This window comes from Drosophila ananassae, chromosome XR (genome assembly GCF_017639315.1).
Source record: "Drosophila ananassae strain 14024-0371.13 chromosome XR, ASM1763931v2, whole genome shotgun sequence".
NCBI classification, from domain to species: Eukaryota; Metazoa; Arthropoda; class Insecta; order Diptera; family Drosophilidae; genus Drosophila; species Drosophila ananassae.
In genome coordinates, this window is record NC_057932.1 from 2,597,276 (window position 1) to 2,611,399 (window position 14,124).

The 14,124-nt window shown below is 39.4% G+C and overlaps 1 protein-coding gene and 1 long non-coding RNA gene across 9 annotated transcripts in view; one reads left to right on the forward strand and one right to left on the reverse strand.

Annotated features, from left to right (window-relative positions):
• The window catches only part of LOC6495015 (ran-binding protein 16), a 454,675-nt gene that overhangs the window by 327,707 nt on the left and 112,844 nt on the right, over positions 1 to 14,124 (reverse strand). The window lies entirely within an intron of this gene.
• On the forward strand, positions 11,823 to 12,721 carry LOC116656461. The gene is made up of 2 exons (XR_006507741.1): positions 11,823 to 12,625; positions 12,685 to 12,721. It is a non-coding gene; the product is annotated as an uncharacterized LOC116656461 (long non-coding RNA).

Genomic DNA, 14,124 nt, shown 5'->3' on the forward strand with positions numbered 1-14,124 from the left:
CTCCTGTTGTGCCCGTTCAAGGTTCATAATTATATCCGGGGCAAGGTCAGCACTAGCATGGATGATCTCAGCAGGTTTCTTATTAGTGACAGTGTGAAATGACCTATGATCGCCTGAAGGAATAATTGCACGACATCGTCTATTTTCCTTTCCAATTTCAAACACCTTTCCACCTGTCCATTTGACGTACTGTGTAAAGGTGGGGCATTTGCTATATCTATATCGTACTGATTCTTCAGCATGCCTCGTATAGTTTAGGAGTTAAACGATGCCTCATTATCGCAATAAATCGATCTAACATTAGGGAAAAGATTTACCAGTTGAAGGATTGGGATTTTCACATCTAATATAGCACGTGACGCTATTGGCTCGACTACAGCAAACTTACTGAATTTATCGACGGCAGTAAGAAAGTACTTTCCCCCTGTCGAGAAAATGTCCATGTGCAGCCTCTCTCCCACCCGTGATGGTATCGGGGTAATTCCTAATTCCTGCTTTAGTGGGTGCCTATTATATTTAGCTTTTTGATAAATCCTGCAATTAAGAACAATCTCGGCCGCCATTTTACCGCTCAGTGAGCCCTATTATGCTCCACAAGTAGTATTTCTTTTTGCTCGTCCGGTTTAATGACGTCAGCCACCCAAGACTTGCAATACCAAAACTTAGTGGCCGGAAAGAGCCGAACCAGACTATCCTGAATACGTGCCAAGACTGGGAGCTTACAATGTATGGCATTAACTACGTTGGGCGTTACTATGTCCTTCACCAAGTCCACTAATTTCTCCCAATCAGAGAAATCAATTTGATGGCGAGTCTTAGTAGCAAAAGTAAATAATCGTTTATTTGACGTGGACGCCTCCTCCAATATGATCTGGTTTATAAAACAGTTAAGTGGCTTTTCCGTGGCCTCAATGACAAGGGTGGATGATTCTTCACTGTGAATAGTGGCTCGATCTGAATCCGCTGAGCTTTGCAAAGCGTTTATACCTTGCCGCGACAAAGCGTCCGCCGTCACTTTTCCCATAGAGATAGTGACGAAGACTATCCAAGGCCCATACAATTGCAAGTAGCTCCCTTTCGTTCGTGGCATAATTAAGTTCCCTATCTTTCAGCGTTCTGGATATCATTGTTATAGGCCTATTTCCCTGAGACAAGACTGCACCTAGGCCAAAGGATGAAGCATCAGTAGTCAAATTAAAAGGTCGCGTGAAGTCTGGGTATTGAAGGACTACGTCCTCTGAAGCAAGGATATTTCTAAGCTTGTCAAATGCGCTTAACTGGCCTTTATCAAAGTTCACCGAAATGCCTTTTGATCGGTATTTGCTGACCCTGCCACCTTCACCCTTCAGTAAATCTGTCAAAGGTCTCGCAATTGAGGCGAAGTCTTTGATGAAGCACCGATAGTAACTTGCTAAGCCCAAGAACGATCTCAGCTCGAACAAATTACTTGGTTGTTTGAACTCCTTGATGGCTTTTACCTTGTACTGGCTTGTCCTAGTACCCTCCTTTGTCACAACAAAACCAAGGAATTCGACACTTTCTTTAAAAAAAATGCGACTTCTCCTTGGACACTCGCATGTTGGCGTCCTGCAGGCTCTTTAGAACCTCCGCAATGTGGCCAATATGAGACTTTTCAGTTTCTGAAAAGACAATAACGTCATCCACATAGACGTAACAGATTCGGCCTATTTTCTCCCGTAGAACGTCGTCTATTGCCCTTTGAAAAATGCTTGATGCATTCTTTAGTCCGAAAGGTAGGCGGCAGAACTCGTATTTGCCTCCGTTGACCGAAAAAGACGTTTTTTCCCTATCCAATTCCGCAAGTTCTATCTAGTGATATCCGGACTTAAGGTCGAGAGTAGTGAAAAATTTGGCCCCTCCCAGATTCGACAGTATCATATTTATACTCGGCATTGGGTATCTATCGGCAATAGTTTTCAAATTAAGCTTCCTGAAATCGACAACTAAGCGTTTATTAGGTGATCCCGAGGCGTCCATGCCTTTTTTACCTACAACCCATATGGGGTTATTGTAGGCAGATCGAGATGGTCGAATAATGCCATTTTTTAGTAAGTCTTTGATCTCCTGATTGACAAAATCGGCAGCACCCAATGGAAACGGGTACAGCTTTGAATACACTGGCTCATTATCCTGTGTCCGAATAATCGCTACAACGTTTGTGTTGAACGGTAACTTCTTATTTGGATCAGCAAAGGCTTCTGAGTGTTTAGACATCATCTGAAAACTTTCCTGCACTATTGAGGGCACGACAATGTCTTCAACCTTCGTAAAGTTAACCTAAGCGCATTTTTGAAAGTGCAGATCCTCATATCCCCCATTAAATCTAATAGAATTGCTTTTAAGATCAATAGTCGCTCCTACTTGCGCTAACAGGTCAAGGCCAATTATGCCGTCAAACGTTTTAAGTCCGGGTAATAAGAAGAAAGGGCTTTCCACACCAAAAAGATAAAACTGACATTTGTGTTCTTTTTTTTCAAACCCATGAAGTGACTTGACTGTAAATGGAGAATCAACAGGAATTGAAGTTGGCCACCCAATCTCTCTCTTGATGTAGCTTTTGGAGGCCCCCTTCTTCAAACAGATGATTAACTCTTTGACGCCTAAAGTCAGATAATCTTTGAGAGTTTATCGGTCTCTTGTGTGTAATTTGTTGCTGTGCATCGAGTGCCTGCAGCGCCGCAGAATCCTGAGAGCGCTGAAAGTTTGTCGATTGACGGAATTTCGACGATGTTGGATCTACGTCCATCTTCTCTAATGGCCTATTATCAACAACTGTTTGTAGCCCCTGATCCCTGGTAAAATATGGATTTTTCCACCCCTTTTTAAGTATTTGTTCGTGGTTGGAATCCGGTGACCTTTGTAATGGACGACTCTGGGCCTGTCTAAGGTGTTTCTCCTCTACGGACCTGGCATACTGTGTGGCAAAAGCGTACTTCTCGTGGTTTGCCTCTATTTCCTGAGCCATTGCCAAGGCTGATGGCAAGTCCCTAGGCTGAGCAGCAAAGAGTACATCGGTTAAGTTCCTCTTCAGCCCGGAAATAAATACACGTAGGGCATCGGCCCTATACTTATCGTTCATATATCGGGCACGGTCAGTCTCATATGTCATATTGGTCTTATTTGTAATGAATGTCAGCTTCTTCTCAAGCTCCTCATAAAACTGTGTAATAGACATTTGCCCCTGCCTTAGTGTCGTTAGCTCCTGCTCGAGTAAGTATAATGGACGCTTATCGGAATAAGTGAAGTCAAGCCGGTTTATAATAGCGTCAATATATGGATGACAGTATAGAATCAGCAGATCCCCTTATCTTGTTACGTATTATGAGAACAGCTTGATAATGTTTGGAACTACCGTCGAACCGTCTAAACAACTCATATGATGCTAGTGCTGCCTGCCGCCAAGAAACATACTTTCCCTGTGACCCATCAAACTCTGGCAAAGACTTTACTGCATCAAGGCCTTCGTCACAAGGCACATCACCGGTTACAGCAACAGGCAAATATACTGCAATATTAGGGGCAAGTACTGTCTCAGCGCTAAACCTATCAGTGACTTCTCTCAATTTCTCCTCAAACTCCTGTTTCTGTACCTGTAATGCGGCCGAAACCGCTGCATTTATGATTGCCTGCATTTGTTGTGGATCCATACTTTGCTTTTCTTGTAAAATACGTTCGGCGGCTTCTGATATAGTGAGGTTACTTAGCTGCACAACCAAGTCTTCGGACTCTGAATCGCTCATACAACCGCTATCAAGATCAAACGCAAGCAAGCGAGCAACAAACAAAAAGAAGTCTCAAAAACTTAGACAGTCGTCAAGCTAGGCGCTAAGCTAAGCGCTTAACTATTTACCGTACTCTTCTCCGCGAAATAGATTTTACTGATTCGAAAGAAAAAACACCGCGACACACAAAGAAATAAATTACTCTAACTTCTTGATTTTAATACCGACACTGTTTTCAAAAATAAATAGTTTTGTTTTTTTTTTTTGGCAATTTATAAAAAAGGTTTCACTTACATGAATCTATAAAAGTTTAACTTCTTATTTTTCGCCGGACTTTCAGGTATCAGCTTGAGATGATTTTAATTTCCCTCGTGACTTCGAGGCTTGGAGATTTTGTCGGGGTCTTCGACTGGGCTGGGCGCCTGATAATGTTAGGTAATACTGTGGCGGAGTGTTCACCCACAATATTCTCCACCCGCACGGGTCTTACTGGGGGTTATGGTTATAACGTTGCTACACGGTCACTACGATCGGTCACTATGTTGAATGCCTCTGCAACTGTAGAGTGATGCAGAGTGCGGATCAGGTTCAGGTGGTGGCCACGATCAATGGTGATGGTGCTGATAGCAGGGTCTTAGCTTCAGCTGTTACGACAAAGGTGTGGGATAGTGCGGCAACGGAGATGCCCGCAATATCCCCCGCCTGCACAGGTCTGGCAGGAGGTTACGCCGTGGCACGTGCTGCTCACGGACTTGTTAGCTCTGGTGTACCGTTGGGGCAAGTGGCTGCCCACAACCGCCGTTCACTCGTCAGGTGCCTCTACAGTCGCGTAGCGCTGCAGACCACCGATCCAGACCAGGTGGTGGCCAAGATCAGTGATGATGATGCCGCTGAACTTCTTCCAGTAAGCTGATAGCAGGGTCTTAGCTTCAGCTATACTGTCGCGGCGGTTGACAAAGATAAAAAGACCCGTCTCAGATATGGTGTCTTTATTATTCGGTTGTCAGCCCAGAACTGACTAACTTAAGAAAAAAGCTTAATCAAAAACCTAATACGCACAGATCACGGCCGCCGACCAGCGCCCGTCGTAAGACTTCGTGTGCCGTACGTCGTCCGCTCTAAGCTCAGATCACCGGTGCATTGTTAACTTATACAAAGTTGTAAAAAAAATCTTGGGGTATTTTTGCTAGCTGTTGTTTCAAGCACCTAGTTCTAGTTGTATTTATCGCATCAAGTCATACTATATCTTATTAAGTCTTCTCCCGCACTAAAACGTTTAACAGTTCGTTGACAGTTCAGTTGTTCGTGACTTATAGCGTCGCAAACATAAAGAAAAATAAAGAGAAAATCCGGCATATTTTACAATACTACTACGACAAAGGCAAAAATGCATAGCAAGCTGCCCAAGTTTCCAGTTATTTTAACCGCACAACGATAGTTTCAACGATTTCGTTCTGGGTCAAAGGTGATCGAAGATACGCCATGCTCCGGAAGGCCTGTCATTAAAAATTAAGAGAAAATCGGTGAATTGGTTGCAAGCGAACTATGCCGGTCGCCGCCGTTACATCAGCCAAGAGCTGAGCATGTTGTCAAACCGTTGTAAATCATTTAAAAAAGCTTGGGTTCCCAAAAAAACGTGATGTATAGGTGCGACACAAATTAACACAAAAAAACAACGTTAACCGTATCGACGCATGCCAATCGCTACTGAACCACTAAAAAACGACCCGTTTATAAAGCGGATGGTGACTGGCGATGAAAAGTGGGTCACTTAGGACAACGTGAACTGCAAACGGCTAGTGAAGCGACCAAGCCAAGCCTATATTGACGACCAAGAAGGTTCTGCTCTGTGTTTGATGAGATTGGCAGGAAATCATCCACTATGAGTTTCTCCCCTATGGCCAAACGCTCAATTATGAACTGTACTGCCAACAACTGGACCGCTTGAATGCAGCACTCATGCAGCAGAGGCCACCTTTGATCAACAGACGGAATTGTCTTCCATAAGGATAACGCCAGGACACACACATCTTTGGTGACGCGTCATAAGCTCGGATGGGAGGTTCTTTTGCATCCACCGTGTAGTCCGGACCTCGCACCAAGCAATTACCCTCTGTTTTTTTCCATAGAAAACAAGCTTGAAAGTCGGAAGTTGGCATCAATATAATTTGTAATGTCGGAGATGTCTCCTTCACAGCGTTGCACACTTTTGACGAAAATTATAATACCTCTATCTATATACCTCTAATACGCAAGGATATAAAAATTGGTATTGGGACTTGTGCTAGTATCAAATATCGTAACTATTACTAATTAGTTATCTTTGTGTAACTAGCCGCAGCTATCCCGGCCAAGTTATTAGCAGTTCCATATTCTTTTATTCTCCCAGATTCGCATGCCCTTTGTTGTTCTATTGTAGCGCATTCATTTTGGGAGCTTTGGGGGAGCTCCTGCGCCAGCTCTTAGTTTTATGCACTTGTTATTCTGCATTGTTTTGGATCGGCCGCTGCATTTGTTTTGGGGTTAAATTTACCTATAATAAATGTTAAATATAAATTACCTTGTCTATTTAATTCGGCCGCTATCAAAACTCTGATAGCTTTAAAATTGGTATAACAACATTTTGGTGCGTGGTATTTTAAAATGAATAAAATTCGATGAGTGTCTATTTGTGGAGATGTCAGCTGTGTAGAGTACAAAGAATGTGGGACCTAGCACTACTTTGGGGAACTCCAGTTTCTGCAGTTCTATATTCTATACGCATTGAATATATTCTATCTGCATCCCTTCCTCTTTTTATCTTAAAGCGGACGGACGTGTTTTTAGGTAATTAGTTAACTTTAAACATTCCGGTGTTTATTTTTCTTTTATTACATATATAAAAACAAACTTTTGCATTTCATACATCCGTATCGCTTCGCATGTGCAATGATATATTTGGAGGTAATACAATAATTTTATTAATTTTCTTCCAAAACATAGTCCTGCTCTGCTTATTCATCTTTAACAGTGTTGCTTCTATTCTCGCTCAATAGAGATTCTTATCTCTATTCTTTGCAGTTGTCTAACCCACACTAATCGCTCTCTTTAATCTCCTGGTCTCTTTTCTTTCCCTGGTGCAATGGTTCAAGGTACGTCAAAAATAAAAAAAAAATCTTAATAAATTAATTATTTCAAAATCATGGAAATTAAACTTGTCTGTGTCTTGTATTAAGACAATCTCCTCTTCGCAGCCTACCATCCACTGCTGTAAAAACGTTTTACACGCTAAGTGTGCTGGGTTCACGGCCTTAGTTTCGTAGATCGTTCATGAGAAAGAATCATAGAGGTGATAAGCGGTTTTGGTAAAATCAATGACAAACTCTATGCGCTAGATACACAGTTTAGTAGTCTTCAACTACTAAATAAGGCGCCAAAGCGAAATAAATCCGATTTTAGAGATGTGCAGGTGGCGAATAAACTTCAGCCTACTCAGCCGACAATTATGCAGCCGCTTATATCTCTGACCACCACAAGGGCCGGACCTGAGAAAAATTCGGTTTTCGCATATCTCAGAATAAATCAGCAATTGTCCGATATGTCCTCTGTGGCATCGCTTCAAGTGATCCCAGACCCAATAATTCAAACCCCTTAACAATCACCGAACAGGGTAATCAACCGTCCGGACCCCCGGTACCTACTGATGCCGCAGTATTAGTTACGGCAGCACCAAAACCCTTGCAGGTGATCCCACCATCGAAACACATTTTTGTTTCCCGGCTTGCCCCTGATACTTCTGAGATTGATATCTCGGCTTACATCAAAGCCAAAACAAAAGTCGACATAAAGGTGGTGGATATTACAAAATTTAAATATTCATATACCAGGCACGTGTGCCTTTGCAGATGTTTAAGACGATTTGTTCCGCCAGCTTTTGTCCAGAAAATATTTCCGTCCAAGAACATCAGCCAAGTACGGTGAAGAAAAAAATTACCAAATCTGTGGGAGTAAGACAGCCACTGACCAACCTTCCACCTCATCTTTCTCAGCTTCAAAAACTAATATCTTCACTAACACTTACCTATCAGAATACTAAAGGGATATGTACTAAACTTCCCAAACTGTATTCTGATAGTTCTTTCTTTGCATCTCACATTATAGTCTTTACAGAAACTTAGTTAAAAGTTATCAACGATATCAACGGAGATCCTAAGCTCCAAGTTTTTCCAAGTAGGTATACCACTTTAAAATGTGATAGAAAACTGCGAAGGGGAGGAGGAGTGTTAATTTCTGTAGACTCTAAATTCGTTTCTGAAGAGGTAAAATCACAAGAGTTTAGTGACATAGAATTTCTTTTTATTAAAATCATTTTGGCCGGTCAATCTTTATACGGTACTTTTGCTGATAGCTCTGGGTGAGTTTAATATCCAAAAGCTCATGTGGTCTAATGTTGATAATGATGATGGTGATGATTCACCGTCTTTATTACTTAACTCGCACCACGACTTCATTGCGGGCATTTTCGAAATGTCACTCGCTTACGGGGGCATGCGCAGTTGGAGGGCCAAAAAATAGGCATTTTTTACGAATTTTTTTCTCATAAACTATTGAATTTTTTTGAAATGTCGTTTTTTTGTGTGAAAGTAAATTATTTTAACTTAAATTTGAAAAAAAAAGTAGAAAATATTTAGGGGTTTCAAAGATATGCCCCGTCGAAATGAGGTCCGCCCGAAAAAGACGAGTTGCGGTGACCAACACTGTGAAAATCTGGATCGTTTGAAATCAAAAAATGAAACGGATTTACATTTATTAAAAGTTTATCTAGTACTTAATCGAAGGATATTAAAAAAAAACAAGAAAGGAAAGCTAACTTCGGGCGGAGCCGAAGTTTATATACCCTTGCAGTTGAGTCGCAGTCCGCTAGGTGGCGCCACGCATCTTATATTATTAGATATATAGCGGATCGTATATAGTCGTCCGATCCTTATGCAATTTGGCAAATCAGATTATTTGGTCCAAAATAGAATCTGTACCAAGTCCCATCTTTCTAACTTAAAAAACAACAAAGTTATGCCAATTCCGATCGTTCTATGACAGCTATAGGATATAGTCGGCCGATCCTTACGAAATTTTGTACATAAGATATATTGATCAAATATAACATGTGTGAAAAGTCCCAACCCTCTAACTTAAAAAACACCAGTTATGGGATTTCCGATCAATCAGTTATATGGCAGCTATAGGATATAGTCGACCGATTCCGGCCGTTCCGACTTATGTACTACCTGCAAGAAAAAGAAGGCTGTGTGCAAAGTTTCAACTCGATAGCTTTAAAACTGAGAGACTAGTTTGCGTAGAAACCGACAGACAGACGGACAGACAGACAGACGGACAGGCTTATATCGACTCGGGAGGTAATCCTGATCAAGAATATATATACTTTATAGGGTCGGAGATGTCTCCTTCACTGCGTTGCACACTTTTGACCAAAATTATAATACCCTCTGCAAGGGTATAAAAATGAAACGGATTTACATTTATTAAAAGTTTATCTAGTACTTAATCGAAGGATATTAAAAAAAAACAAGAAAGGAAAGCTAACTTCGGGCGGAGCCGAAGTTGATATACCCTTGCAGTTCAGTCGCAGTCCGCTAGGTGGCGCCACGCATCTTATATTATTACATTTATAGAAGATCGTATATAGTCGGCCGATCCTTATGAAATTTGGCAAATCAGATTATTTTGTCCAAAATAGAATCTGTACCAAGTCCCATCTTTCTAACTTAAAAAACACCAAAGTTATGCCAATTCCGATCGTTGTATGACAGCTATAGGATATAGTTGGCCGATCCTTATGAAATTTTGTACATAAGATATGTTGGTCAAATATAACATGTGTGGAAAGTCCCAACCCTCTATCTTAAAAAACAACGAAGTTATGGTATTTCCGATCAATCAGTTATATGGCAGCTATAGGATATAGTCGACCGATCCCGGCCGTTCCGACTTATGTACTACCTGCAAGAAAAAGAAGGATGTGTGCAAAGTTTCAACTCGATAGCTCTAAAACTGAGAGACTAGTTTGCGTAGAAACCGACAGACAGACGGACAGACGGACCGACGGACAGACGGACAGACGGACATGCTTATATCGACTCAGGAGGTGATCCTGATCGTGAATATATATACTTTATAGGGTCGGAGATGTCTCCTTCACTGCGTTGCACACTTTTGACCAAAATTATAAAACCCTCTGCAAGGGTATAAAAATATTTGACAAAATGGCGACCTATCAAAGTTGAAAAATCGTTTTTCGTCAAAAAAATGCGGTAGGTTTTCAGCTGTAAAAAAAAAGTTTTTCATAAAAAATTCAATCCTTCGATTAAATACTAGATTATTATGTAATAAAAGAGCATGCTAAATTTCAAGACAATCGGGTCACTAGTTTTCGAGTAAGAGTGGTCACCGACTTCAAAAACGTAGTTTTGAGAAAAACGTGGTTAAAGTTTCAACTCACCATAACACTTACCAGAGGCCCCTCCCTTTCAACATGTGTAGCTCAGTGTATTTTCCCCGGATCATTTCAAAATTTTGTGGACACATTTCTAAATGTATATTACAAGTGTAAATTACAAGTGCGCATGCCCCATTTAATTAACTACGTTAGAAATTTCTTAGATCGGTTGCTGGACTTGTGTTTCATTTCTGAACCTGATGGAATTACTCTTTCCAGAACTTTGCACCTTTCTAACCGTAAGGATCCATATCATCCCACTCTTGAGGGTTTAATCGAAAATAATTGCTTAATTCACCTAAAAACTTAAATCTCAAAAAGTTCGTTTCTTCCGTAAGGCTGATAAAATTAAATAAGTTAATTTTGGAATTTGATTGGTTCGATCTACTGGCATGCGAGGATATAAACATTGCCTTACAAAAATTTTATTACACCTTGAATATATTTTTCGACGCTTGCGAGCCGTGGAAATAACCGTCCGAATCAACTAATCCGCCATGGTATACTAGGCACCTATTGAATTTAATGAACTTTATAAGTAGACTTTTAACATATATTATTTGGCTGTACAGTTAGTTATTCAAGATACTTAGTAGCTTGGTCCAGTTCCTTGCTCCTTGCACAGTTTTTCCAAACAATGTATTCACATAGCAGCAGTCCAGCTCAGTCCTAATTGTAATTTCCAATCAGCCAACTTTATGTAATATTTTGCCTTTTGATCAAAGTGATATGTTATTGGATCTTCTTAAGGTCAAGTTCGTGTATTCGCCAGGACTCGATGGAGTACGAAGTGTTCTGAAGAACAGCACCCTGGCTCCGTTCAAACCGCTCCTTAAACTCTTTAATCTATCGCTAGAGACTTCAATCTTTCCCCTTATGTAGAAGGAATCTTCCGCTGCTTAAAAAAGGGGCAAAATCCGACGCTGCAAATTATAGAGGCATCTCTAAATTGTCAGCAATTCCTAAGCTTTTTGAAAAACTTATCACTCCAAATTTTGCAACACCTATGTAGTTTACCAGCATGGCTTCATTTAGAGCCGCTCCACCACTACTAGGGTGGGTCGAATTCCAACAAGTTGTTCAAATCGAATTCTAATAGTGCGGAAAACTTGCTACGGAATACTACAAGCATTTTGCAAAAAAAAATTTTGAAATCGGTCAATATCTTCTGTTTGCGCATCGCACTTAAAGTTTCGAAAAATTTTCGAAAATACCGAATTTTCAAAACTTCTTAAAAGTACGATTTAGTCGCAATTTTCCAAAGTTTTACTTATTATAATATTTATTTTGAATCATTTAAAAGGTTTTTTCGTAATTAGGTAAATCAATAGTGGTTTTAAGAATTTAAAATAAATAAGTTTTTAGTACAAATTTCATGCATTACGATTGTTTTTCACGCTCAGCTTTCCCCAGGATCAACGACGAGGACGTAGTGAAAAATCTGATCCCATTTTTTTTATTGCTATTTTTTTATTTGCTTTTAATGATTTTTTTGTATTTTTTTAATGATTTATCTATTTTTTTTTTTGATTTTTTTTTAGATTTTTTAAAATTTTTGTTGGTTTTTTTTTTAATTTTCTTTTTGTTTTTCGATTTTGTTTTATTTGTCTTTTGTATACTGGGACTTGTTCTCAAATTTAGGCAAACTGCAACGAGAATATAAAGTTGAGCGTATGTAACCATCCCTATTGTGATAACCGATTGATAGTTGGTTATCAATGGAAGATACCAAAACTGCATTTGACACATTCCTAAGTACTGGAGGAGGTGAAACTACTGTAGAAGACCAGTCGATCATTTCATAGTACTTAGTGGCATTAGATTATACATATCGAGTGAAGAGCCCTCCGAAAACTTAGTTCACATAGTTACATTTATAATGAAAGTGTATTTACCTACTTGGTTTCAAATAAAAATGAGTGATTCAATAACAGATGGTGCGAGACATGTCTTCATTATGATTAAAAATTCTCGATACTTGCCAAAACGTCTTTTAAAAGTAGTTGATCCTGTAATTCAACACAATGCTTATTTCGCGCATCCTGAAAATTTGCTTTTGTCTATGCTCACAGATGAAAATCTTAATTTACGTAAGATCGGGTTGCAAAGAATTTTAAAAGCCAGAGAGAAGACTCCTACTGCGGAGACTTCGGTGCGCTCGTTCCTTTTGCCAAAACTAAACTTTAATGCCACTAAGTACTATGAAATGATCGACTGGTCTTCTATAGTAGTATCACCTCCTCCAGTACTTAGGAATGTGTCAAATGCAGTTTTGGTATCTTCCATTGATAACCAACTATCAATCGGTCAAAGCAACTTGCTAAGCTTTCCATGCCACACTCAAGCAGTAGAGCGAACTGTTAAGCTTATTACTGAAGCGTCGAAGAAGGTATGTGGTTATCACAATAGGGATGGTTACATACGCTCAACTTTATATTCTCGTTGCAGTTTGCCTAAATTTGAGAACAAGTCCCAGTATACAAAAGACAAATAAAACAAAATCGAAAAACAAAAAGAAAATTTAAAAAAAAACAACAAAAAAAATTTTAAAAAATCTAAAAAAAATAAAAAAAAAATTTATAAATCATTAAAAAAATAAAAAAAAATCATTAAAAACAAATAAAAAAATAGCAATAAAAAAAATGGGATCAGATTTTTCACTACGTCCTCGTCGTTGATCCTGGGGAAAGCTGAGCGTGAAAAACAATGGTAATGCATGAAATTTGTACTAAAAACTTATTTATTTTATATTCTTAAAACCACTATTGATTTACCTAATTACGAAAAAACCTTTTAAATGATTCAAAAGAAATATAATAATAAGTAAAACTTTGGAAAATTGCGACTAAATCGTACTTTTAAGAAGTTTTGAAAATTCGGTATTTTCGAAAATTTTTCGAAACTTTAAGTGCGATGCGCGAACAGAAGATATTGACCGATTTCAAAATTTTTTTTTGCAAAATGCTTGTAGTATTCCGTAGCAAGTTTTCCGCACTATTAGAATTCGATTTGAACAACTTGTTGGAATTCGACCCACCCTAACCACTACCAACTTATTGGAGCAAAGAACTTTTATCACGGATGGGTTCCGGAAGGGCTTACAAACAGACGTCATTTACACTGACTTCACTAAAGCATTTTATTATGTTAACCATTCGCTTCTTATAAGTAAACTCAGTCTTTTTGGATTCCCAACTGATCTTCTTATCTGGATTTCGAGCTCCAATCATACGTCCGATTGTTGAGTATGGATCGTGAGTCTGGAGGTTTCAATACGGAGTACACCGAGATCATAGAATCTGTACAAAAAAACTTCCAAACTTTTGCTTTTAGGGGACTTAATTGGGATGCAAATCTGCACCTCACCTATTATCATTGTAGACTTTATTAATCAACTTACCATCATTAACCAACCGTAGAACGATGCTGGGTTTCATGTTTCTATATAATCTTATTTATGGAAATGTCAACAGCCAGCATTTACTAACACGCTTAAATTTTAACGGTTCTAGTAGAAAGAGTAGAAATTTTCGTCCTATTCTCCTCAGCCATTGTAGTTCGACATATGCCTAACACGATCCATTCAGGGTATTATGTACGGACTACAATGGTTTCTACCACATCCTGACACTTTGCTCCTTTAACAATCTTAAATCCCTTATCTGTGCAGCACTCTTCCTTGAGATATCTTACTCCTACTCTTCTCATTAACTAGGCAGCGTTCCTCGGTCGGTTGGACGGGAGGTGGGCTGTACGTATGCAGTTGGAACCGCGCGAAAAAAATTACATCCCACCGAAAATGTTATTTTGTATAGATTGGACTCAAGTAGCTTATGCATAGACTCTGACAGTAGAGTTTTGATTTTAAGCATTAGGCTTTCTAGAAAA